General features: G+C 40.5%; 1 pseudogene; it reads left to right on the forward strand.

Moving 5' to 3' along the window:
* Window positions 1–24,709, forward strand: part of LOC149290328 (immunoglobulin lambda-1 light chain pseudogene) — a 62,160-nt pseudogene extending 37,451 nt beyond the window's left edge.
* The last annotated feature ends 808 nt before the right edge of the window (window positions 24,710–25,517 follow it).

Genomic DNA, 25,517 nt, shown 5'->3' on the forward strand with positions numbered 1-25,517 from the left:
ATAAAGCTGGGCTCCATTGACTTGCAAGGTTGAATGCAGTACCTGTAGAGACCCTCTTGGAAACGTATTTATTTTTATAAGACGTCATATTCCGGCGCTCAGCATGAAATGCCGGCACCGCGACCGAGCTAGAGGCCTAGCGGAGGAGAGTAAGGGGTGCTGAGCGGTTGCTGAAAACTTATTCTTGAGCGGCCAATCGGCTCCTCTCTCTCCTCCGCGTCGAAAAAAAAAGGACAGCGTTTGAAGCCAGAGATTCCGGGACAATGCATTAAAGACCCCGGATTGAGGCCGCCCAGGACCCGGGGCAATCCGGGATATGTGGTCACCCTAAGTAAAATGTGTGTTAAAAGAAACACACAAAAAATGACTACCACAAAGGTTGGTGGTAGAATTAGAACATGGAAAGAGTTAAAATACTAGAATTTAAAATACCCTGGGGTGTCTAGTTTTCAAAAAATATATGTTTGATAGGAATAAATAGAACTGAGTGGCTTCAAAGATGTCTCAAATAGGACATGAAGGCATGTCACAATACACTACTTGTACTTCTTCCCCGTAACTTGCAAAACAAAAACATAGTCATTGGGAAAGTCTAAACTCAGGACAAATTAGAATCTATGTTGCAGGTTTTTTCATTAGCTTTTGTAGATGAGAAAAATATTTTTAAAATAAAAATAAGAAACATTTTCCCTCCAGAAACTAAACTGAGTTTAATAATAAGCCCTTCAATTATAACATGTGTGGGTACACTATATATGAGAGAAGAAAAATACGGCTAAACATGAGCACAGCAGAAATTAATTAAGATTAAAACAGCCATTGTCACGAACGGTATCAAAAATTAAAAAAAGCTCTGTACATAAAGGGTTAAAGCCACTCCCAAATCCACTAAATTGATCTTATTAGAAAATGAACCTTCCAAGACTTGGTTTCAGTTTAACACAATTTCATATTGCATGTATTTTGAATTAATACAACTTAATTTGTTTTAATTTGCATGGAGGGGCATATTAAAATTCTGTCATGAATAAATATGAAACTAAAAGGTTGTGTCTCAAGTTTCACTCAAAGCTGGTGTTGGGTATCAAATCATGCATCTGGTTGTACTCCTCCATCTTGCTGCCTCTTGTGTCTGCACATGTAAGAAGATAAACTGGCCTATTAACATGTTCTTGTACCTGGCTCCTATGTTTTCACCAACTTGACTATGAATTTATAAATGTATTATTTGACATATGATACGAATTGTGTTAAAACTCATATACTGACTATTTCTTGTTATATCACAGGTTATGCAGGTCATTATGTGTTGACCCAGGAGCCACTGAAGTTGTCTGTGAGATCAGGAGAAACAGCAAGAATCACTTGTACAGGAGAAAGTCTTACTAGCAAATATTATGTACGTTGGTTTTAACAAATGCCAGGCGAACCCCCTCATCAGATTATTTACAAGGATACTAGCAGGACTGCAGGGACCCCTGATCGCTTCATTGGAGATAGTTCTAATGATGTTGCCTCTTTAACAATCACTGGAGTCCAACCAGAAGATGAGGCTGACTATTACTGTTACACAGGGAGTGATACAGACAGCTTTTACACAGAGTCACAAGCTAATAGACAACTGAGACAAAAACATGCTTCATTTCTGTTTGCACTATCCAGGATATAATTTCTAACAAGAAAGCTCCTACTGAACACAGTGATGGGCCAGACCTCTATTTTAACTCATATTATCATGATCAGCACCATATTCTCTGTTGTGCTTAACAGTACACGGAAGACCACCTCAGACCTCAAAAGTTGTAAACAGAGTATTTTCAAGACCAGGCAGTAGAGCAACTTTCATAATTTTATTCTCACAGCTCCATTACTGATCAGCATACCTGTTTTTTTTTTTTAAAGAGCTTCTGGACACCCCAAACCAAAAACCAGGCCCCTGGGAATCAGCGTAGCTAAATGGACAGGGAGCATGTATGTGTGTGGGTTAGTGCATGCTCAGGGCATGTCCGTGTTTTGATTGGGGTATGTTAATTGAGGGGTGGGAGACCCTAGGTGATATAAGGTGCCCTCTGGGTGACCCCGGTCACTGTCCTTTTTTACAGGCACGGCCAACAGTCTTACCTGCTTCCCACCCTCCCTCCCTATTTCTTGTGTACTACCTTTCTTTCTTTTGTCACAGCTGGCGGTTTGTGTGTCCTTGCCGGTCTGGTTTTGGTAAGTGATGGAGTTTGGATGCTGGTGTAATGGAAGGCTCAATCCTCCCCTAACCTCTGGTGTTTTATTGGACGTGCCCACCGAGCTTGTTGGACGGCTGGTGGTTAGCATTGGTGGTGGGGCAGCGAAAGGTAGCTGTCAATTTTGTTTGGACGAGGGGGGAGGTGAGTACCTGTGGTCTGGATTGTGCAGTGTGAGAGGCCGGCAAGGACGGGGTTAATTCGGTTCCTGTGTTGGTTATGTTTTGAATATGTTACGGTAATGTGTTATGTATATTTGTATATTTGTATTTATTATTTATCGGTTATTGTATATTATTCTTATTGGTTTATGGTGTTTTGGGCCAACACAGTGTTTTATGGTTTTATAATAAAATTGTGCTGTGGCCTGCTTTATCCAATTTCGGTCTCCGTGTCGTTATTTGGTGGGTTAAACTGGTTTTGGGTTTACAATGCACGATACACACTACCTACATACAAGCCCTAGACAGCTTTAATTACCTAGCTTTTCTACTTAAAGTTTCATTTGTCCACACCTGGGAACTCTCAGGGTTTGACCCAGAGATTGCCGGGTGAAGCAACGCTTCTCCGGTTCTCCAGGTCGCGGGGTCTTGACACGCCCCGCTCCCCGCACATTTTCCTGTAAATGGGGGCGTTTCCCGCTGCCGTTAGCGGGAATGCTCCCGACGTCAGCGGGGGACGCCACCGAGGCCAGCGGGACCGCCCATTAACGTCAGCGGGACTGCACATTAACGTCAGCGGGACCGCTCCGCCGACGTCAGTGTGCAATCCTGGCAGCTTCCCGCAAGAAAAGGCTCCGGGTAGCCGGAGCCCAGAAGTTCCCAGGTATGCATTTGGCAGAGCTGTTATCACCTGACACATGGCGCAGGAACAGCAGAAACGTTGTGCAGAAAAACAGGTCAGGCATACCAAAGCAGGACTCCAGATGTCAGCACACAGGGATAAGGCAGGAATGAAAATCGAGGCAGAGCAGAGGTCTGGGACACAGTTCAGGATCCAATGGTAACAGAACAACAGGTTAAGATAAATCGTGGTCAAGGCAAACCAAGGAACAGAAACTGGTGCAAGACTCATGAAAAGGGTCATGAGGGTTGTAGATGGAACAGCCTCCCATTAGAGGTGGTATATGCTTATACAGTGAGGAAATTTAAACATGCTTGGGATAGGCATAAAGATTTCTGAATCTAAGATAAGACCAAGCACTGATTTAGGTCTAAGTCTCTACATCAGGAGAAATGGGCATAATAGATGGGCCAAGTGGTTCTTATCTGCAGTCAAATTCTATGTTTCTACTAAAAAAAACGGGTATTCGAAATGCCAGTATTTTAACTCTTTCCATGTCAGGATTTTTGGGAAGATACAGGCACTTGCTCATAAAAATAAAACTTTATTTTTTTTATTTTATATCGTATTTGCTCGAATATAAGACAAGGTTTTTTTCAGAGTAAATGCTCTGGAAAAATACCCCTTGTCTTTTATTCAAGGTTGTCTTATAATCAGACCTCAAATAGCGGTCTGACTAGAAGACTAAGATCCAGATCCCTCACAGAGCTGCAGGGGGCCTGGATCATCCTCTCTGGCAGCCGGTGAACGCATCCTCCGTTGTTCATGACCTTCTGGTACTCGGTCATAGAAGTTCCCGGGTAGCAGCAGAGGTTCACCGACTGCCAGAGAGGAGGATTCCCCGAGGCTCTGCAGGGTATCTGGATCCTCCTGTCTGGCAGCTGGTGAATGTGTGTGTGATGCATGCAGGCAACCTCCGTGCTTCCCTGGCACTTCTGCTGGGGCTTCTATGATGGAGCGCCGGCGTCACATGACCTTCCGGTGCTCAGTTATAGAAGCCCTGGCGGAACTGCCGGGGCTTCTATAACTGGGGCATAAGGCATATCTGGGGGACAGAGTGGCATATCAGGAAGGCAGAGTGGCATATGGGAGATATAAGGCATATCTGGGGGGGGCAGCATATAGGGAGGTAAAAGGCATATCCGGGGGGCAAAGTGGCAAATTCTGGGGGCAGATGTGCATAACTGGGGGGCAGGTTGGCAAATAAAGGGAAATAAAAACAAGAAATGCATTTTTCTCAATCGTAGTTTTTATTCCATTTAAAAAAATTTAATAATTAATATTTACTATTAAAACTTTTTCCTACAGGGTAGTCTTATGTTCAGGTTTTTTCTTTCCTAAATTAATAGTCAGATTTAGGTGGGAACTGGATCGTTCACATTTTTACTTATTTTTTTAAGCTACTTTTTTATATTTTACTAATCACATTGTAATTAGAAAGCTGGGCTCCATTGACTTGCAAGGTCGAATGCAGTACCTTGGAAACTTGTTTATTTTTTTTTTTCCATATATCAATCTTTATTAGAAATATTTACCATAAAAAAAAAAAAAATTTAGACAGATAACAAAAACATTCAATCAATTCACAATGTTGAGACATAATGGGTTGGAATAATTCTTATACTAATAAGTAATCCCAACAATGAGCGATTTCCAAGTTGTACAATTCAACTATTAACAATCATACCAGGCATACGTGGAAATCCAAATAACGTAAGAAAAAGATTAGTTAATTGATTTTTAATCTGAATTAGACCTGAACATTCCCACCAAATATGTTTGTGTGTACCAGATTCAGTATGGCATCGCCAACAGGAAGCACTTTTAGATGGTTGAAATTTAACTAAACGGACTGGAACCATGTACCATCTGTACATGAGTTTATAAAAGTGTTCCTGAAGGTTCAGACAATGGGACGCCTTTCGGGTAACTTGCCAAGCTTTGTTCCAGTTAAGTAAGGAGATAGATAAATCGAAGTCCATCTCCCATAGTTTTTGTGCCTTACTCTTCTCGTAATTTTTGTTAACCTTAAAGATTTTCAAGATTTTAGATATTAGGTTCTTAGGGGTAGTAGAAGTAACAAATTTGAACCAGGGGGTAGATTCAACTGGCGAATACATAGAGAGAAAATTTTGAGTCTAATATACTTAAACTTCAAGTATATCATAAACTTCAATCAGAGAAGGGAAGGAAACCAATTGAGATCCAGTAAAGAGATCGCCTATCTTTTCTACACCCAATTGTCTCCAGCTTTCCAGCGAGAGATCGGGGATAAAAAAAGAGAGGACAGTGATCGGGCAACCCTTAGTAAATGTAATCCCATTTTCCAAACGTTTCTTAATTTTAAAAAAGGTGGATAAAACATCATTAATAATAAGACTGGGGATTTTTTTCCTTTTAAGTTGAGTTTGAGGCATCTAAAAAAATAGGAAAGGATCGGACTTTTTGCACACATAATTCTCTATATCATGCCAGCCTGGAACATTTTTCTCCTTTGTCAGGTTCCAGGCTAACATGAAAGATATTTGAGAGGCTTCATATAGCTCGTTTAGATCCGGGTAGCCTAGGCCACCTAAGTCCGTACTCCTTTTAAGGAGATCTGTTGGAAGTCTAGTCGATTTGGCTGCCCATACAAAACACGAAAACAGATTATTCCATTCTGTTATAATCTGCTTGGAAACTTGATAGGGAATTAATCTAAAAAGAAATAGAATTTTGGGTACAATGTAGGCCTTAAGAATGTTTATGCGCCCCATCCATGAAGTCTCTAATTTAGCCCAATTTAAGAGCTGATGTTTAACATCAAAAAAAAGTTTTTTATGATTAAGGATAGATATTTCTTCAAGAACTGCACCTATTCTAATTCCCAGATAATCGATCTGCATTAGTCCGGAGTCAAATTGAACCCATGTTTGAATTTGATCTTTCTGAGAGTCAGATAAGTAAAATGAAATTAATTGGGTTTTAGAGAGATTCAACTTATAATTAGAATAGTTGCCAAAATTCAATTCTCCCTCTAGCAAAGCAGGAATAGAAATCGATGGTGAGGAGAGTGATAAGAGAACATCATCGGCATACAAAGTGATTCGATATTCAAAATCGCTGATTTTTATACCTACAAGATTCCTAGAGCTTCTAATGTACGCCGCAAGAGGTTCAATTGATAAGGTGTAGAGCAAAGGAGCCAATGGGCATCCTTGTCGAGTACCATTCCTAATAGGAAAGTAATCTGAATCTAATGCAGGGCCTTTCATTTTGGCCGTGGGAACTGTATAAAGAGCCATAGTTAAGTTAAAGAAGTGTCCACATATACCAAAAGCCTGAAGAGTCACAGCCAAAAATCTCCAATTCACCCTATCAAATGCTTTCTGAGCGTCTAGGGCCATTAGCACTGAAGGGGTTTTATTTTTATGAATAAATTCAATCATATTGAAAATTCTACGCGTGTTTTCATTAGACTTGCGCATTCGGGCGAACATGAAAACGAGCACGAAGAGGCCGTTTTTTTGTTCGTTCCGAAGACACGCCGAAGAGAATACAGTGCTGGCAAAACGTAGGTGAAGACAAAGACTCACAACCACGAAGAATCAAAGATTCTTCGTGATCGTCTTCGTTTTTGCCACGCAGCCGCCAAAATTTCAAAAAGGAGTGAGCTGATCTCGTCTGTCCAATCAGCTCACTCTTGTGACGTCATGCTAAGGGTCTCGTCCAATGCCTGTGCTGTTTTTTGAATTTCTGAAACCGCCTTTATAAGACCAGAGCTTGCCTGAGAGATCCATTCATTTTTCGCTGTGACTGCTTTGGCAACACTGCTGTGCTGCATCCGAGCGTTACAGAGAGATTGTTCTGTTCTGTGTGAGACTGGTAAGCCTTAGCCTGCCATTTCTCACAGTGTACTTCATCCTCACTTCAGTGCTACTTAATATAATTAATAATAATAATTTGATTAATTTAATTTTTTTTTTATTTAATTTGTCATCAACTGTAGTGTAAGTGCTGTTGAGTTGACAGTGCACCCAGTGTCTCAGTGGCACTGGGGTGCCCTTGCCCTGGGCTGGCACTAGTGCCTACTGCCTGTCCTGCTTAAATAAATTAAATAGAATTTATAAATAATAATTTAATAGAATCTATAATTTAATAGTTCATTATAATATTATATATATATATATTTGTCAGTCATATATATATATACTATAGTATACTAGTGTAGAGTGTACTGTAGACATTCATCTACTAGTGTCTAATTTAAAATCAGTAATATTAATTAATATAATTAATAATTGAATTCATTATAAAATTATATATATATATTTGTCAGTTATAGTTAGTAATAGTATACTAGTGTAGAGTGTACTGTAGACATTCAAGACATCTACTAGTGTCTAATCTAAAATCAGTAATATCAATAATTCTATAATTCTTTCTTATCTTAATAGTTAATTAAATTAGCTATAAATAAAAGTAATAATATTAATTAATTACTACTAGCGTATAGTTCAGCTAATCTTTTTAGTACTGGTGCTGCAGCTCTATAGTTTGTGCTTTGTTTTAGCAACAGCAAGAGACCAAGTCAATTTTTCTTAATTAATAATCTTTCATTTTATTTCATTTGTTTTGCTCACCTCAGTCCATCAGTGAAGTGAACTTGTTGGGCTAGTGAGTGCAGCCGCATAAGTGCTGTGTTTTTTTTTGATCAGCAAGCAGTGACGTGAACTGTTTTGCAAAGATTTTCTCATTTATTTTACATTTTATTTCAATTTTATTAAAAGTACCCTTAGTGTTTTGCTCACCTCAGTCCATCAGTGAAGTGAACTTGTTGGGCTAGTGAGTGCAGCCGCATAAGTGCTGTGTGTTTTTGTTCAGCAAGCAGTGAAGCTAACTGTTTTGCTGTGACATTTTATTTTATTTCTAATTCTTTTCAAGAAAAATTGACTGTGACGAGCTGTACTAAGCAAAGCTTCAAGCTACTAGCTGTAGTACTAAAATAATTCTAATCTTCTTTAATCTTAATCTATAATATATTATAAATAATATATAACAATATAAATTCTAATTCATAATCTTTAATATAAGTAATTCTAATTCTAAATTCTAATTCATAATCTATATCTTTAATTAATAAATCATATACTGAATCTGATTTAACCTCACTTTAGCTTAGTGGGTTTGAGAGCGTCTGCCTAGAGGTAGACTTATAGTAAGGAAATATAGCTTTAGGCTAGCATAGTAGTAGGCTAAGCTCTTAGGCCCGTGTAAATTCAAATTAAAAATAAAATACTGCTAGTTATTAAATAGTTAATCTTGAGTTAATAATTTAAATAACTTTAGCACTTTGGCAGATTGCACACAACAGCACAGTGCAGTAGTGCATAGTTTTACTTTTTAAGCAGTAGCACTGAAGAGAACTTCCTCTAATTTTTTTGTCTTTAATTCGTTTTTCCTTTTTTTTTTTTTTATAGTTTTTTTAAACAGGGAAAAGAAAAAATGTCGGTGCGCTAAGCTAGTCTCAGGCTCAAATAATACAAATGTATAATATGAGGCCTACCAAACAGTGTGAGCATGCTGCAAATACAGTGTGTTGGCTGTACAATGTATACAAAAAACAAAATACTGTCTGCGCTTCTCACCCTAATAAAGTTGGCAACAAATATATAAACATAATATAAATGAGAGGTTTTGGTTATATGAATTGGCCAAAGCATAATTAAGCTCACCCGCCACGTCAAGGCACACTCTCAATAGGGTGAGAACCTACTCTCACCTCCTACATAGTGGGCACACAAAGCAGTTTATACTGCTACCAAAACCAAATTAATGTGTTGGGGGAGGTGCAATTAAACCTCCTCCCATTTAACCCCTGGACAGCAAGCTGCAACCAGACTAATGAGGAGCCAACAACCTCAAATATGTGCAAACAGGGAAAAGAAAAAAGAAAAAATGTCGGTGCGCTAAGCTAGTCTCAGGCTCAAATAATACAAATGTATAATATGAGGCCTACCAAACAGTGTGAGCATGCTGCAAATACAGTGTGTTGGCTGTACAATGTATACAAAAAACAAAATACTGTCTGCGCTTCTCACCCTAATAAAGTTGGCAACAAATATATAAACATAATATAAATGAGAGGTTTTGGTTATATGAATTGGCCAAAGCATAATTAAGCTCACCCGCCACGTCAAGGCACACTCTCAATAGGGTGAGAACCTACTCTCACCTCCTACATAGTGGGCACACAACCTCAAATATGTGCAAACAGGGAAAAGAAAAAATGTCGGTGCACACTGTATTTGCAGCATGCTCACACTGTTTGGTAGGCCTCATATTATACATTTGTATTATTTGAGCCTGAGACTAGCTTAGCGCACCGACATTTTTTCTTTTCCCTGTTTGCACATATTTGAGGTTGTTGGCTCCTCATTAGTCTGGTTGCAGCTTGCTGTCCAGGGGTTAAATGGGAGGAGGTTTAATTGCACCTCCCCCAACACATTAATTTGGTTTTGGTAGCAGTATAAACTGCTTTGTGTGCCCACTATGTAGGAGGTGAGAGTAGGTTCTCACCCTATTGAGAGTGTGCCTTGACGTGGCGGGTGAGCTTAATTATGCTTTGGCCAATTCATATAACCAAAACCTCTCATTTATATTATGTTTATATATTTGTTGCCAACTTTATTAGGGTGAGAAGCGCAGATAGTTTTTTTAAACACTACACTACACTACACTACACTACACACACAACACAAAATTTGAAATGGATCCTCCTTTTGGGACTAAGGAGGGACAAACTCCATCTACCACCACCACCAGCACCACCACCAGTTCTAAGATGCAGCCTTTGCGTCAGTCTAGTCAGCCAAGTAGGCCAGTGTACGGGAAGACCTGACCTCTCTTGCTCTTCCCTCAAAAGTTGGCTAGCCTTAACACTATGGTGAAAGTGCCCAGCGATCTTTCTGCAGCGGGACAGAACTACTGCTGCCACATTAGTTCCTTCTGACATTGCTGCCTTCACTACAAGATGGATGATGTGGGCTGCACAGCGCACACCAACAATATGACCATCTCGCAGCGCTTTCACCATATTGGCACCTCCGTCAGTTACCACAAAACCAACTTCAACATTGGTGCCCGCCTCTGCTCCCACTCAAAGGCTAAACATTTTCCTCATTGCATTCAGAATATTTTGGGAAGTGTGCTTTTCATCCATCACTTCTGCATGGAGAAGGAAAGATCGGTAGCCTGCTGCAGCAGCTTCCTTAGACACACCGGGCTGCCACCAGTGTGCTGTCAAAGAAAGAAAGTTTCTCCCCCCTGGATGCGTCTGTTTGCGGTGTGGCAACGCCTGCTACCTCCGCCGGTGTAGCCAGCTTACGCTAGGGCCTTGTGTCTGAGTTCTGGAAGTCCGCTCCCAAACGCCAAGGACTGACAGTCTTTGGATGCATTGCCCTGGGGTGAAACAGGTGAGCGGGTCGTCAATTGCCCACTCATTCACCTTTTCCAATGCTGCTGCTGCTGCTGCTGGTGGTGGTGCCAGCGTCTCTTCAATGCCAGTTCGCTTCCTGGCTAGTGTCATGCCTCAAATGTCCCTAATGGTAAGGGCAGTTTCTCCCCCCTGGTTGCACTTGCTGCGGTGTGGCAACGCCTGCTACCTCCGCCAATGTAGCCAGCTTACGCTAGGGCCTTGTGTCTGAGCTCTGGAAGTCTGCTGCCAAACGTCTAAGACTGACAGTGTTTGGGTGCTTTGCCCTGGGGTGAAACAGGTGAGTGGGTCGCCAATTGCCCACTCATTCGCCTTTCCCAATTCTGCTGCTGCTGCTGCTGCTGCTGCTGCTGCTGGTGGTGCCAGCGTCTCTTCAATGCCAGTTTGCTTCCTGGCTAGTGTCATGCCTCAAATGTCCCTAATGGTAAGGGCAGTTTCTCCTCCCTGGTTGCACTTGCTGGGGTGTGGCAACGCCTGCTACCTCCGCCAATGTAGCCAGCTTACACTAGGGCCTTGTGTCTGAGCTCTGGAAGTCTGCTGCCAAACGTCTAAGACTGACAGTGTTTGGGTGCTTTGCCCTGGGGTGAAACAGGTGAGTGGGTCGCCAATTGCCCACTCATTCGCCTTTCCCAATTCTGCTGCTGCTGCTGCTGGTGGTGCCAGCGTCTCTTCAATGCCAGTTTGCTTCCTGGCTAGTGTCATGCCTCAAATGTCCCTAATGGTAAGGGCAGTTTCTCCTCCCTGGTTGCACTTGCTGGGGTGTGGCAACGCCTGCTACCTCCGCCAATGTAGCCAGCTTACGCTAGGGCCTTGTGTCTGAGCTCTGGAAGTCTGCTGCCAAACGTCTAAGACTGACAGTGTTTGGGTGCTTTGCCCTGGGGTGAAACAGGTGAGTGGGTCGCCAATTGCCCACTCATTCGCCTTTCCCAATTCTGCTGCTGCTTCTGGTGGTGCCAGCGTCTCTTCAATGCCAGTTTGCTTCCTGGCTAGTGTCATGCCTTAAATGTCCCTAATGGAGAGGGTAGTTTCTCCCCCCTGGCTGCGTCTGTTTGCGGTGTGGCAACACCTGCTACCTCCGCCGGTGTAGCCAGCTTACGCTAGGGCCTTGTGTCTGAGTTCTGGAAGTCCGCTCCCAAACGCCAAAGACTGACAGTCTTTGGATGCATTGCCCTGGGGTGAAACAGGTGAGCGGGTCGTCAATTGCCCACTCATTCGCCTTTTCCAATGCTGCTGCTGCTGCTGGTGGTGGTGCCAGGGTCTCTTCTCTGCCAGTTCGCTTCCTGGCTAGTGTCATGCCTTAAATGTCCCTAATGGAGAGGGTAGTTTCTCCCCCCGGGCTGCGTCTGTTTGCGGTGTGGCAACGCCTGCTACCTCCGCCGGTGTAGCCAGCTTACGCTAGGGCCTTGTGTCTGAGTTCTGGAAGTCCGCTCCCAAACGCCAAGGACTGACAGTCTTTGGATGCATTGCCCTGGGGTGAAACAGGTGAGCGGGTCGTCAATTGCCCACTCATTCACCTTTTCCAATGCTGCTGCTGCTGCTGCTGGTGGTGGAGCCAGCATGTCTTCAATGCCAGTTCGCTTCCTGGCTAGTGTCATGCCTCAAATGTCCCTAATGGTAAAGGCAGTTTCTCCCCCCTGGTTGCACTTGCTGCGGTGTGGCAACGCCTGCTACCTCCGCCAATGTAGCCAGCTTACGCTAGGGCCTTGTGTCTGAGCTCTGGAAGTCTGCTGCCAAACGTCTAAGACTGACAGTGTTTGGGTGCTTTGCCCTGGGGTGAAACAGGTGAGTGGGTCGCCAATTGCCCACTTATTCGCCTTTCCCAATTCTGCTGCTGCTGCTGGTGGTGCCAGCGTCTCTTCAATGCCAGTTTGCTTCCTGGCTAGTGTCATGCCTCAAATGTCCCTAATGGTAAGGGCAGTTTCTCCCCCCTGGTTGCACTTGCTGCGGTGTGGCAACGCCTGCTACCTCCGCCGGTGTAGCCAGCTTACGCTAGGGCCTTGTGTCTGAGTTCTGGAAGTCCGCTCCCAAACGCCAAGGACTGACAGTCTTTGGATGCATTGCCCTGGGGTGAAACAGGTGAGCGGGTCGTCAATTGCCCACTCATTCACCTTTTCCAATGCTGCTGCTGCTGCTGCTGGTGGTGGAGCCAACATGTCTTCAATGCCAGTTCGCTTCCTGGCTAGTGTCATGCCTCAAATGTCCCTAATGGTAAAGGCAGTTTCTCCCCCCTGGTTGCACTTGCTGCGGTGTGGCAACGCCTGCTACCTCCGCCAATGTAGCCAGCTTACGCTAGGGCCTTGTGTCTGAGCTCTGGAAGTCTGCTGCCAAACGTCTAAGACTGACAGTGTTTGGGTGCTTTGCCCTGGGGTGAAACAGGTGAGTGGGTCGCCAATTGCCCACTTATTCGCCTTTCCCAATTCTGCTGCTGCTGCTGGTGGTGCCAGCGTCTCTTCAATGCCAGTTTGCTTCCTGGCTAGTGTCATGCCTCAAATGTCCCTAATGGTAAGGGCAGTTTCTCCCCCCTGGTTGCACTTGCTGCGGTGTGGCAACGCCTGCTACCTCCGCCAATGTAGCCAGCTTACGCTACGGCCTTGTGTCTGAGCTCTGGAAGTCTGCTGCCAAACGTCTAAGACTGACAGTGTTTGGGTGCTTTGCCCTGGGGTGAAACAGGTGAGTGGGTCGCCAATTGCCCACTCATTCGCCTTTCCCAATTCTGCTGCTGCTGCTGCTGGTGGTGCCAGCGTCTCTTCAATGCCAGTTCGCTTCCTGGCTAGTGTCATGCCTCAAATGTCCCTAATGGTAAGGGCAGTTTCTCCCCCCTGGTTGCACTTGCTGCGGTGTGGCAACGCCTGCTACCTCCGCCAATGTAGCCAGCTTACGCTAGGGCCTTGTGTCTGAGCTCTGGAAGTCTGCTGCCAAACGTCTAAGACTGACAGTGTTTGGGTGCTTTGCCCTGGGGTGAAACAGGTGAGTGGGTCGCCAATTGCCCACTCATTCGCCTTTCCCAATTCTGCTGCTGCTGCTGGTGGTGCCAGCGTCTCTTCAATGCCAGTTTGCTTCCTGGCTAGTGTCATGCCTCAAATGTCCCTAATGGTAAGGGCAGTTTCTCCCCCCTGGTTGCACTTGCTGCGGTGTGGCAATGCCTGCTACCTCCGCCAATGTAGCCAGCTTACACTAGGGCCTTGTGTCTGAGCTCTGGAAGTCTGCTGCCAAACGTCTAAGACTGACAGTGTTTGGGTGCTTTGCCCTGGGGTGAAACAGGTGAGTGGGTCGCCAATTGCCCACTCATTCGCCTTTCCCATTTTTCAATGCCTCTGCTGCTGGTGGTGGTTGTGGTTGTGGTGGTGGTGCCAGCATCTCTTCTGTGCCAGTTCGCTTCCTGGCTAGAGTCATGCCCAAAATGTCCCTAATGGTAAGGGCAGTTTCTCCCCCCTGGCTGCGTCTGTTTGCGGTGTGGCAACGCCTGCTACCTCCGCCGGAGTGGCCAGCTTACGCTAGGGCCTTGTGTCTGAGCTCTGGAAGTCCGCTGCCAAACGTCTAGGACTGTCAGTGTTTGGATGCTTTGCTCTGGGGTGAAACAGGTGAGTGGGTCGCCAATTGCCCACTCATTCGCCTTTTCCATTTCCATTTCATTATTTTCCTTCTGATACACAACCAACCAACCAAACATAACACACACAATAACACAAATAACACAGTGACATAACACATAACACACAGAACATTAACACACAGTGACAACACACATAACACACATAACACATACACGTACAATGCACAAATCACAAGGACCTTTCCTCTTGTTATTTGTCCTGGCCTTCACTTCTACACTCACTAGCATTAACGCTATAACTCACACTTCATACTATAACATTTTTCCATCCACATACCTGCCAACAGACCCAACTTTTTCAGGGACAGTCCTGCTTTTTTCCAGTCCTGTCCCATCTAATTTAGCTATTTACGTATGCAAATTGGTAGTTATAGCTCGGTAGGTAGCACTAGTATAAACATTAAATAAATATAATAAAGTACTAAATAATAAATCTAACTTTAAAATACATTTAAATAAACCCCTAATTTTTTTTTTTAAAACCCATTAAAATTAAAATTAAATTATTATTTAGACAAAATACATCTTTAACCAAACCAGTGCACTGCTACTAATCTTAAACATAACCGTACATTAACCCTAAGCTATTTTTTAGTTCTTGTCCAACATTTTTCCATCCGCATACCTGCCAACACACCCAAGATTTTGGTGGACAGTCCTGCTTTTTTTCCAGTCCTGTCCAGTAAAAGTTGGGTTGTTGCAAAGTATGCCATTGTGAATAGGTAGCAAATGTTAGGCATGTATTACAAGTGGTCCAAAATCAATTTAAAAATGTAAAATAATCCCTATTCTTTTATTAAACATCTATGGATGTGTGATTGTGTATGATAAACGGAGGCCAAGTTCCTTGGAGCATTTGTCTCTAGGTCATTTTGTGTACAGTACACCTCAGTACGTGTGTACAACTCTATTGGTCGTTTCGGCAGGGGGCTGGCCTGCCATCAACGAATGAAGTGCGTTCTGCAATTCACTCGTTGATGCCAGACCAGCCCCCAGCCGAAACGACCAATAGAGTTGCACACACGTTCCTTCACGGCAGCTGCTGCTGCTCTGATGTGTTGTTAACCCCATATTAACCCCTGCTAGGCAACTGGGAAGGAAACGAAGATTAAACGAGCACGAAGAATGTCCGCGAATATTCGCCCGAAGAGAAGACAGGAATGGGCGAATATTCGCGGAATACGAAGGTTTTTTTTTCCCCCGAAGACGAGCACGAAGACGAACATGAAGAGCCCCCTGGTGCCCAAGTCTAGTTTTCATCCGCTGCTCTTCCAGGCATAAAGCCTGCTTGATCGGGGTGAATAAGGTCTGTAATCACACGGGCCAATCTCAAAGCTAGTATTTTAGAGTAACTCTTAATGTCAATATTGATAAGAGAGATTGGTCTGTAGTTAGAAACTATCAAGGGGTCTTTGCCTGACTTTGGGATAGGAGAGATGCTAGCTTCTAGCATTTCGCTAGGAAATTCATTCCCTAAGTCAATTGCGTTGAATGATCTCAATAGAATAGGGGAGATGACTGGATCCAAAATTTGGTAGAATAAAGCAGAGTAACCATCAGGACCTGGGGCTTTCCCCTGTTTAAGCTCCTGAATTACTTTAGAGATCTCTTGTAGTGTAAAGGGTTGATTCAACTCTATCCTTTTTTGTTCAGTAATTTTTGGAAGAGATAATGACTCTAAAAATCGAGTCGTATCCAGAGTGGAAGTAGTAGATTCAGAAAGGTTATATAGAGATTCATAATAGTCCTTAAAAGCATTGCCTATTTGTCTAGGTGATGTACAGGTTTCCCCTTTATAGATAATTTTATTAATTCTAGATTGTAAATTTTGCGCTTTAAGTCTATTAGAGAGATCTTTACACACTCTATTATTGTTGGTAAACCAACGCGCTTTCAATCTCTCCATCATTAATTCAGATTTAGCTTTAAGTTTAGTCAATATGGATTTCTGAGTACTCTCTATCTGCCTAGAAGGTCCATGGAGGGATTATATTTATTTTGTCTCTCGAGTAAAGCTAACTCAATATAAAGATCTGCCAGTTTTTTTCCTCTCTTCTTTTTTTCCCAGGACCCTTTTTTTTATTAAATAACCTCTGAGAACGCATTTGAGAGTGCACCAGAGATTCAAATCTGAGGTCTCAACATTATCATTTTGATACAGAAATAGCTTCGCCTGTTCTAACAAATCCGCCCTATCTGCTTCGCTTTTTATAAGAGCTTCATTGAGGGTCCACCTATTTCTCATCTTAAAATGAGGATTATCGTTCAGGGAAATGTAGATCGGGGCATGGTGGGACCATAAAATATTTCCTATAGAAGAATTGATACAATAATCCAAATTATGACTTCGCATGAAAAAGAAATCTATCCGTGAGTAAGCATTATGTACTTTAGAAAAAAAGGAGTAATCTGTATCATTTGGGTGTTGAAGCCTCCATATGTCATAAAGATTATATTTAGATAGACACGTAGAGCATGCCTCAGCTTTGGTTTTCAAATATGGTTCTGTTTTACGTCTTTTAGAGGTTTTGGTATCCAACTCTATATCTAATATACAGTTCATATCACCTGCCATAATTAATATCCCTTTAGAGACTTTCTCTATTATTTCCATTGATTTATTTAAAAATCTGGTCGATGCTTCTGATGGGGCGTATAAACTAACGAACGTATATACAACGTCATTTATATATCATTAATAAGTATAATCCTCCTACCCTCTTGATCAGTATCGTGAAAGATATATTCAAATATATTTTTGGATGCTATAGCCACACCTCTTTTTTTTATCTAAAAAGAAGATGAAAACACCTCACGATATTTACGATAAACAGTCACAACCACATAAAACAATCAACCTCTTCATGCCATGTCGGGGAAACGGGAAAAAAAAGAGAAAATAAGAGGTTCAAGTCAACAGGCCGATGGGTGGAGGGAGCACAGAAAAAAAATAAAAAAATTTTAAACACACAAATAGATAAGTAGGTAAGGCTTTTCCAGAGTAGCTAGCACCCCTAGAATTAACTATCTAGTGTTATTCATATTCAGTCCATAATTACCATATATCTAATAGTAAGATTGCAATAAATAAAATTGTAATAGATATGTATATATATGTAAAAGTAAATATATATATTATATGTCCATATCAAAAATGAGAATTTAAGAATCACCCTTTCCCTTTCGGTCGTGTATAAATGATATTCTCATACCCCTTCACAGAGTAATAATATCTTTCTTTTAATGTGTGACCATATATTTATCAGATGTATGTATAATCTAAGTATTTTTCTGTAATATGATTTTAATAATTCGCGTGTATAGAAGTCCCATAATACTGGGTACAAGTAAAGTTAAATCTGGGGGGGGGGAGAGAAAAAAAAAAAAAAAAAAAAAGTACATAAATAAATAAGTAAATGAAGTTTTCCCAGAGTGATTAGCACCCCTAGAATTAACTATCTAATTTTAATCATATTCAATCCATAATTAGCATGTATCAAATAGAAAAGTTACAATAAATAAAATATTGATAGGTATGTATATATATGTGTAAGTAAATGTGTGTAGTATATGTCATATCAAAAGTGAGAGTTACCCTTTCCCTTTCAAACGTGTATAAATGATATTCTCATACCCCTTCGCAAAATAATAAAATCTTTCTTTTAATGTGTGACCGTGTATTTATCAGGGTTATATATAGTTTAAGTGTTTTTACATGATATGATTTAATAATTCACGTGTATAGAAATCCCATAATGTTGGGTACAAGTAGGGTTAAATCTGTGGGGGGGAAAGGAGAAGAAAGAAAAAAGAAAAGAATTGGATTTCGTGAGATTCGATCAAATTTCCATGTGAGAACAAATTAAGGCTAATCCTTCATCTTTTAACCATGTGTAGATTGTTTAATATTTGAAAAACAATGGCCTAGGGCCTAGTCTATATTAAGTAAATTTGATAAATTAGGTACCTAATATTTGTATCAAAAAAAAAAAAAAAAAGGAAAAGAAAAAGAGAAAAAACAAAAAAACAAATTTAGGAAGAAGATTAGGGATTGAAGTTAGTTAGGTTCCACCCAGATAGATAATCTTTAGCTTGTATATAATCATTACAAACATAGTTTTTCCCTTTGTATGAAATTCGTAATTTTGTTGGAAAACCCCAAGAGTAGGTGATATTATTCTCTCGAAGACAAGCCGTAATATTTATAAATGTCTTTCTATGAAGTCTAGTTGCACGTGAAAGGTCTGGAAATGTTAGAAGAGAAGCGCATTTATCTGATTTGGTAGGATTTTTCCTCATTTCTTTAGTCAAAATATCCTTTATACGATAGTCCTTAAATCAAACCATAACGTCTCTTGGAGAGTTACTTTGGGTCCAGGAAGGCGGAAAAGCAAGTCTATAGAATCCTCCAATTGGTGCCAAGCCTAATTTATCTTGGTCCACATAAGTAGATAATAAATCTTTTAAGTAGGCATCTAGGTCTTTAACATCCTCTGGAATCCCACGAATTTTCAAATTTTGTCTACGCGATCTGTCCTCAAATTCAGCTAATTTAAAATCATGTTTTGTAGATTCTGCCTTAAGATAATCATTTTGGAGAGATAGCTCTTTGCATTTAAGTTGGAGAGACATAATTTCTTTAGATTGTAATGCTAATGATGTTTTCAAGTTAATGATTTCTTCTTTGTAATCTTTCAGATGTTGGTCCAAGTCAGCTTTAATTCTATTGTAAAGAGAATCTAAAGCAGTGGTTAAATTGGCATTTGTGATATATTCCAATGAGTTACTAATACTAGTTTCGTATAACGGTTCTGGCGATGATTTAGATGAGATAATGGATGTATCAGTATAACTTTTTGGAGAGTAATAAGCACTGATTGGCGGAGGTTTCTTTGTTTTAGCAGAAGTTTTAAGTTTCTCATCCTTATCTCCTTTAGCAGCCTTATCTCCTTTAGGAGGCATTTTAGGTTCTGTTCATTTAAATTGATTATAAATTTCAACAAAGTCCCGTTCTTGTCAAAGGGATGTTAAATACACTTAAATACACTTAAATAAATAGATAAATAAATATATGGCTTCTTCCTACTAATTTCCAGACATAATCTTAAATAGCAGCCCCAGCTGAGGAAAAATCAATATCCGAATCTTCTTCTTCCAATTAATATATCAATTTCATTGAAAAGTCGATAAATACTAAAGTGCAAGAGTACTAAAAATCACTAAAGAATAATAAAAAAAAAAAATTGATAAATATATGGCTTTTTCCAATTAATTTTCAAACATGATCCTAAGTAGCAGTCCAAGCTAAGAAGAAGTCAAATCTCCAAGTCTTCTTCTTTCAATTAGTGTATAGAGTTCATAAGAGTTAATTGAATCCGTAAGAGAAAGTGCCGAAGTGCTAGGAGTGGTTGTAAATACTAAAGTGCTCAAGTGTTAAAGTGCTAATGGTGCCATGTTGAATTACTGAAGATATTAAACAAAGTTAATCACTGAGACAGCCGCTCACTTGTTCACTCTATGTGTCGTTCACCACGTGGCGTAGCTGTTTCTTTGCTCTTAGCGTTTACACGGCATGCTTTACACGGCATTCTTGGCATTCTTGGTGTAGGAGAGAGGATCGATCGTGGCAAGCCGCCCTCATAATAAACACAATCTTCAGCTGCAAGGAGGTTGCAGCACGTGAAATGAGGACGGCCAAATAGCCTGAATCAGCAACCACACAGAGCTTCAAGAACACCGAGACCCCCGCACTAAAAGCACCCACGGCCTGCACTCAGGTCAGCATTAAAATCGGCCCCTTTCTCTTCACGGCAAGCTCTCTGCTCCACACATCGGCCCACAGACCCACCCCAAACACACGTACTACGTGACTACGTCATCATCCTCCGAAAACTTGTTTATTATTTTTTTTTAAGACTTGCAAAAAAAAATCGAGTCAAAATCGAGTGGTACTATTGCCATATTTGCTGAATTAGGAACAACCCAAGGAACAAGCCCACATTATAATTAATCTATTTTATTAACTGGTAAGAGTTAAGTATCATGCATGTTCTTTTCCCACAGCATAACACATCATCAAAAATGGAAAATTGGAATGTCAGTGTTCATTTAGAAAATATTTTTATTTCACAAGGAAAAACTACAGTGTTTTGTTTTTTTGTTATCTTGAATTTCATAGATTTCTGTCTGTATAATATTGAAAACTCAAAAATCAACATTTTGGTTACAAAGTAAAGACCAGTGCTGTTTATTATATTATCAATTATGTATTAACTGTTCTTTGGTATAAATCTCTACAGGTAGATGGACTGAATGCTTACTAGTTGTCTTTAGTCTCATCTCTTTTGGGAACCTAGCAATGACTGCAGTTTTGTAAAATTCCAATCTTAAATAATTTTGTATTTTTCCAACTAGCCATTTTTAAAGTTATAAATCATCTTCAAGTAAGCATAACATAGGCAAAAACCTTTTTTTGTAACAAAGCCTTGAATTAAAGAACGTTTGAGGTTTCACAAAATGTAGAAAAATAGAATATCCGTCATCAGTTGTTAAAAAGTACATGGTCAAGTGAAAAAAGAGTTAGGTGCATTTAATGCCGACGAATTATGCTTACAAGCTGCTATACTACTGAATATTTATTGTGGTCAACACAATGTATTGCTACATAACTAGACTGAGGCAGTTTGACTCATGTAAGTGCATTAAATTTAAGACCAGGGCCGGACTAAGAGCACCATGGGCCTGGTGCTGAGGATTTTGTTGGGCCTTTTTATGGAAATAAATAAAATAGAATATATAAATAATTATGGAAATAAATAATAAAAATGGGAACTCCTTGACATCTATGATGTACTGGATAAAGATGACATCAATGCTAGGCAGATAGTTTTGGATATACTCTTATGTAAAATAATTGGGAGTACCTCAGTACTATAAAAAAGTAATCATACATGGGAGGCCTAAAGTCTGCCTTGTTCACTCATTCACAGATACTCATTCCCTCAATTAATCATACTCATTCATACACCCTACCCCACCCAGTTACCTGAACTGAAGATCTCTCTGTGCCGCTGCTTCCCTCTGTGTTGCTCGCACTCTGTGCGAACAACTCTCTTTTAACTTCAAGAGGAAGCAGGGTCATGTGACATGATGTAAACTGACATGACTCCGCTGGGTTTCTGCTTCCCCTAGGTAGGCGGTACAGGAGACGCACAGGTAAGCAGCAGGGCCCCTGCGATCATAGTTGCTGCAGGCTTCTGCCCGCGTTAAAGACGGCCCTGGCGGTCGTGCAGCCGCATAGCCCCCCTCAGTCCCGGCTCTAAATGGGCCTATTTTCAGGTAGGGGCCTAGAGCTGCAGCTCTATCAGCCCCTACGTTAATCCAGCCCAGTTTAGGACTGTTACATTTATATTATAAACAAACATAAATAATTCATACACACAACTTATGTGGTACCAAATAATCATGATCTATATATGATAAAGCTTCAACATGATGCACTTGATCTAGTAGTCATTAGGTATTGATCCACATGCTGAAGTAAATTATAGAGAAGCATTATACAGTGCCTAATGTTTATAGTGTTTTATGACATAACAATCTGCTGAAGCCAGACACAGTTACATACTAAAAAGGCACCTGTGCCTTGTGTATCAACGACATGTGTTGTAGACCTTGACTCCGTTTTTGAAAGACACTATTCTACTGTGGTACATCTTTGGTGGTGGAACCCAGTTGACTGTCCTGAGTAAGTACCCAGTTGCCTCCTTATGGTTATTTGTTTTACTTTTAAATCAACTTCAGCATTATTCCTACATAAACTGCTGTCAGTATGTACCTTGCTGTTTATGTATCATGTCAGAAGCTCTCTTGAATTGTCACATATCTGATGTGTTTGTCTAAAAGTTTATATTTCAATTGGAAAAATACAGAATCATTGCTTTGTTGTTCAAAATCTGTATAAATTCCATGTTCATGAACAGTCTTGTTCTTTGCCCCTTTCATCTCCAAAATAACAACCAACATGACAGGGAATTTTCTGAGTTGTTTCTAAGGTCTTTGTTCTACTATTTTTTTTACCAATAAACCATCCATATAAGCTAGTGTTACTACATGTCTGAAAAACCTTTTGAAAAGTTTTACAAATCTACATTTTGTTTACTAATTAATTTAGTCAGTTTCTTGTTTAATCGGTATTGTCCCCGTAAAAGGAGTCTGTCCATTTTTGCAGCACCCAAAAAAATAATTACAAAATAAAATATATAATTTGTGGCGTAAAACAGAATGGAAGAGAATATCAGCCCACATCACCGCAACTGATGTTGACTGTATTACTTATTAGTTATACTGTTTTACCTGGGTAACAATAACCAAATGATTTACCTATATTAGTCCAACTGCTGTGGATGATGAAGAAAAATTTATATTGTTTAACACCAAAAAAGTACTTTCCAACTAAGATATACAGTCTCACAGTTCTCGGCCTTTTGGCTAAGATCAAGTGTAGTACCCTAAGGGAAGGGGGGAAAAACTTGATCCTCTGGCCTTGGGGCCGAGGTAGCATGGAGCCCGAGGTGTCCACTTGAGCCCCAGAGAAATTCTGGCGTCACTTTCACAACTTTGCACTGCAGTTGTGAAATGTGTGAGCACTGAAGGCCAATGTTACAGATGAAGCACTTTTCACTCCAAGACCCATACGGGCATGTGTGTGGATAATTTTTTATTTTTCGGCCTCACGGAAAATGGCTGGACACTTATTTATTATCGCTATTTGCACTTTCCGTTGGTGCACTTGTGCCTATTAATTAGGATGGATCACAGTTTTTTTTGATCACGGCCTGTCAAATGGTTTTTCTTTGGATACGATTTCAGTTTTGACGTTTTTGGACCACTGTATCGCAGTGAGGACTGGTTTCCAGTCGCCTGTTGGGAGAGGTGGGAGAAGTCTTTTGGCTACCCACCTTTTTCCCTATAGAGGTTCTCCTTTTCGGAGGGAACCACGAAGATCCGACCCTCCTGCAGGCCTCGGCCGGGGTGGGGAGGAAAAAGCTCCGGCATATTCCATGGGGGATTGCCGAGCGACAGTCTATCGACGGACCTGAGCTTCGCTGCGTCTTTCACAAGATTCACGGAGCACACCCAAGAGAAGCACGACACCTCGGGCTTCAAAAAAAGAAAAAATACAGTCTCACAAAGATATTTGAGGTTTTCTATAAATTGATTCTGGAACATGACACTGCTGGTCTTAGGCTAGAAGGTCTAGCAGTTTTTGTACAGTTTTAAAGGACTGTGGTGGATTTTTGGAGGTGGATCCCAACTCACCGTTCTTAGTAAGTAATCTGATCAACCATTCAACGCACATTTTTGTTTATTTCTCATCTCTTGTGTGCACTCTGCTTCTAATGTATTTCAAAATTCAAGCAAGATTAGTCTGTTTTGCTATATTTATGCCCAAAATATCCAATAATACAATAGTCTGCAGCAAGGTAAGTTGTTGTAACTTTTTTGTGTCCTATTAACATATTGTGTTCAGCTTAGTAGAGTAGCCATACAACATAAAACATCAATCAGCATGCCTGGTGAATATTACTGATTGTACTCAAGTAGCAATAAGGTTATAAAAACATAAGACAAAAAAACATAGACTTATCTATTTTCTCAACTACTATAACCAATTCAATTTAAAAAATAGTCAGAAGACTTATATGACCATAAGTATACATCAAATTTAACTTTTCTTATTCCTAACAAATCTATGCTGCATTCCAGTATTATAAATCACTAACGGCAAATATATCAGATCAGTCACCTTTGTTTTCAAGCTTTAAAAAATACATTGTCGATTTTCTGCTCACTGGGCATTTACTGAACCACAAAAAAGTGGCACTAAAGCAAGTCTTTTATGTCTGGAAACCTACCAATAATTACATGAACTCACACAAAGCCATGGAGCTATGTCTGTAAATATCACTTTATAACTACACCTGTACAAAGTAGTTTATCAATATACCTGCAAAGTGTATTTCTATGTATTTCTATTTCAGCAAATAGCCTTTGGTGTGTTTGTCTTACTCAAAATATTTTTTTTAATGATGTAAAATTATCTTGCTCTTTATATTAAAAAAATTATTGTGTCTCACAGCAATCCCTATTTTTGTTTTGAGATCAACTTATAAAATGAATTTATGACAAATTTAGTTTTTTCCCTCTTTCTTTCCCAAATCAGCTGGTGATGTGAAGCCCCCCACCGTTTCCCTCTTTCCTCCATCTAAGAGTGAATTAGAAAGCCAAACAGGCACGTTCACCTGTTTTGTAAATGATTACTCTCCTCGAGGTGTGTCGGTAAAGTGGTTGGTGGATGGAGCTGAGAAGACTGAAGGGGTGCAGGTGTCCACGGAAAGCAAACAGAAGGACAACACATACTTGAGCAGCAGCTACCTCACCTTATCCAGCACGGAATGGCTAGCACATGACTACTATTCATGTAAAGTGACACATCAGGGCAAAGATGTCAGCCAGACTCTTAAGAAATCTGATTATATTTGAGTTTATATTCCCTAAAACAAAGTTCTAATCAATGTTATGGGGACATAGAATATAATGTGGGGCATGTTAGGCTCCTGTCGTGGTTAAGAGTATTTGATGCTGCCCTTTAAAGTGCTACTGACATAATCCTTTCTTTGCATTTTTTTTCTTTTTTATTACTTTCTTATCTCACATTCTATTTTCTTCTGCTTCCTAATATAACAATGCTGGAGACATCTAATGGTTTTTCTTGTCACTATGCCTATTTAAGGCATTGAATAAAATAATTTTATCATTATAATATGATGTCTGTCATTATTCATATTTTATTTGAGGAAAACAGTTTAACTCTTAAAAAAAAAAGTTAATTATATACCAACTTCTCCACATCCATACCTATGGTGATATTTTTGGCAAGTAGCTTGTATCTGAGAGGTGCTCTAAGAATTTCAGAGCTGTACCACAGTATGGGCTGGTGTCTACAAGCCACAAAGTAACATCAATGTAGCCTACAGAAGATTCCAAAAAAAAGTGTTTTAGAAGAAATGAGATGAAGTAAGACTAAGCAAGATATTACAATGCCTGCAATCACTTTGTGCAGATAATTAAGTAACCAGATTATCCACCACAAAGGAAGGCACTAAATCATCCATTAGTTTATGACAAGCCAGTGAAATGTAAAATTATTTTTTGGAAAATTTTACATACACTTCTACTTAGGACCTTTGATTTAAAGAGATGCGACTAAGCCTACCCTTAGCATGTATATCATACAAGGACTGTTTGAACGTCTGTTATCTTATTAAAGTAGTGTATTCTGCAGAATCAA

Source organism: Sceloporus occidentalis, unplaced genomic scaffold (assembly GCF_023333645.1).
Source record: "Sceloporus occidentalis isolate IW3139 unplaced genomic scaffold, rSceOcc1.0.p SCAF_40, whole genome shotgun sequence".
Lineage (NCBI taxonomy): Eukaryota > Metazoa > Chordata > Lepidosauria > Squamata > Phrynosomatidae > Sceloporus > Sceloporus occidentalis.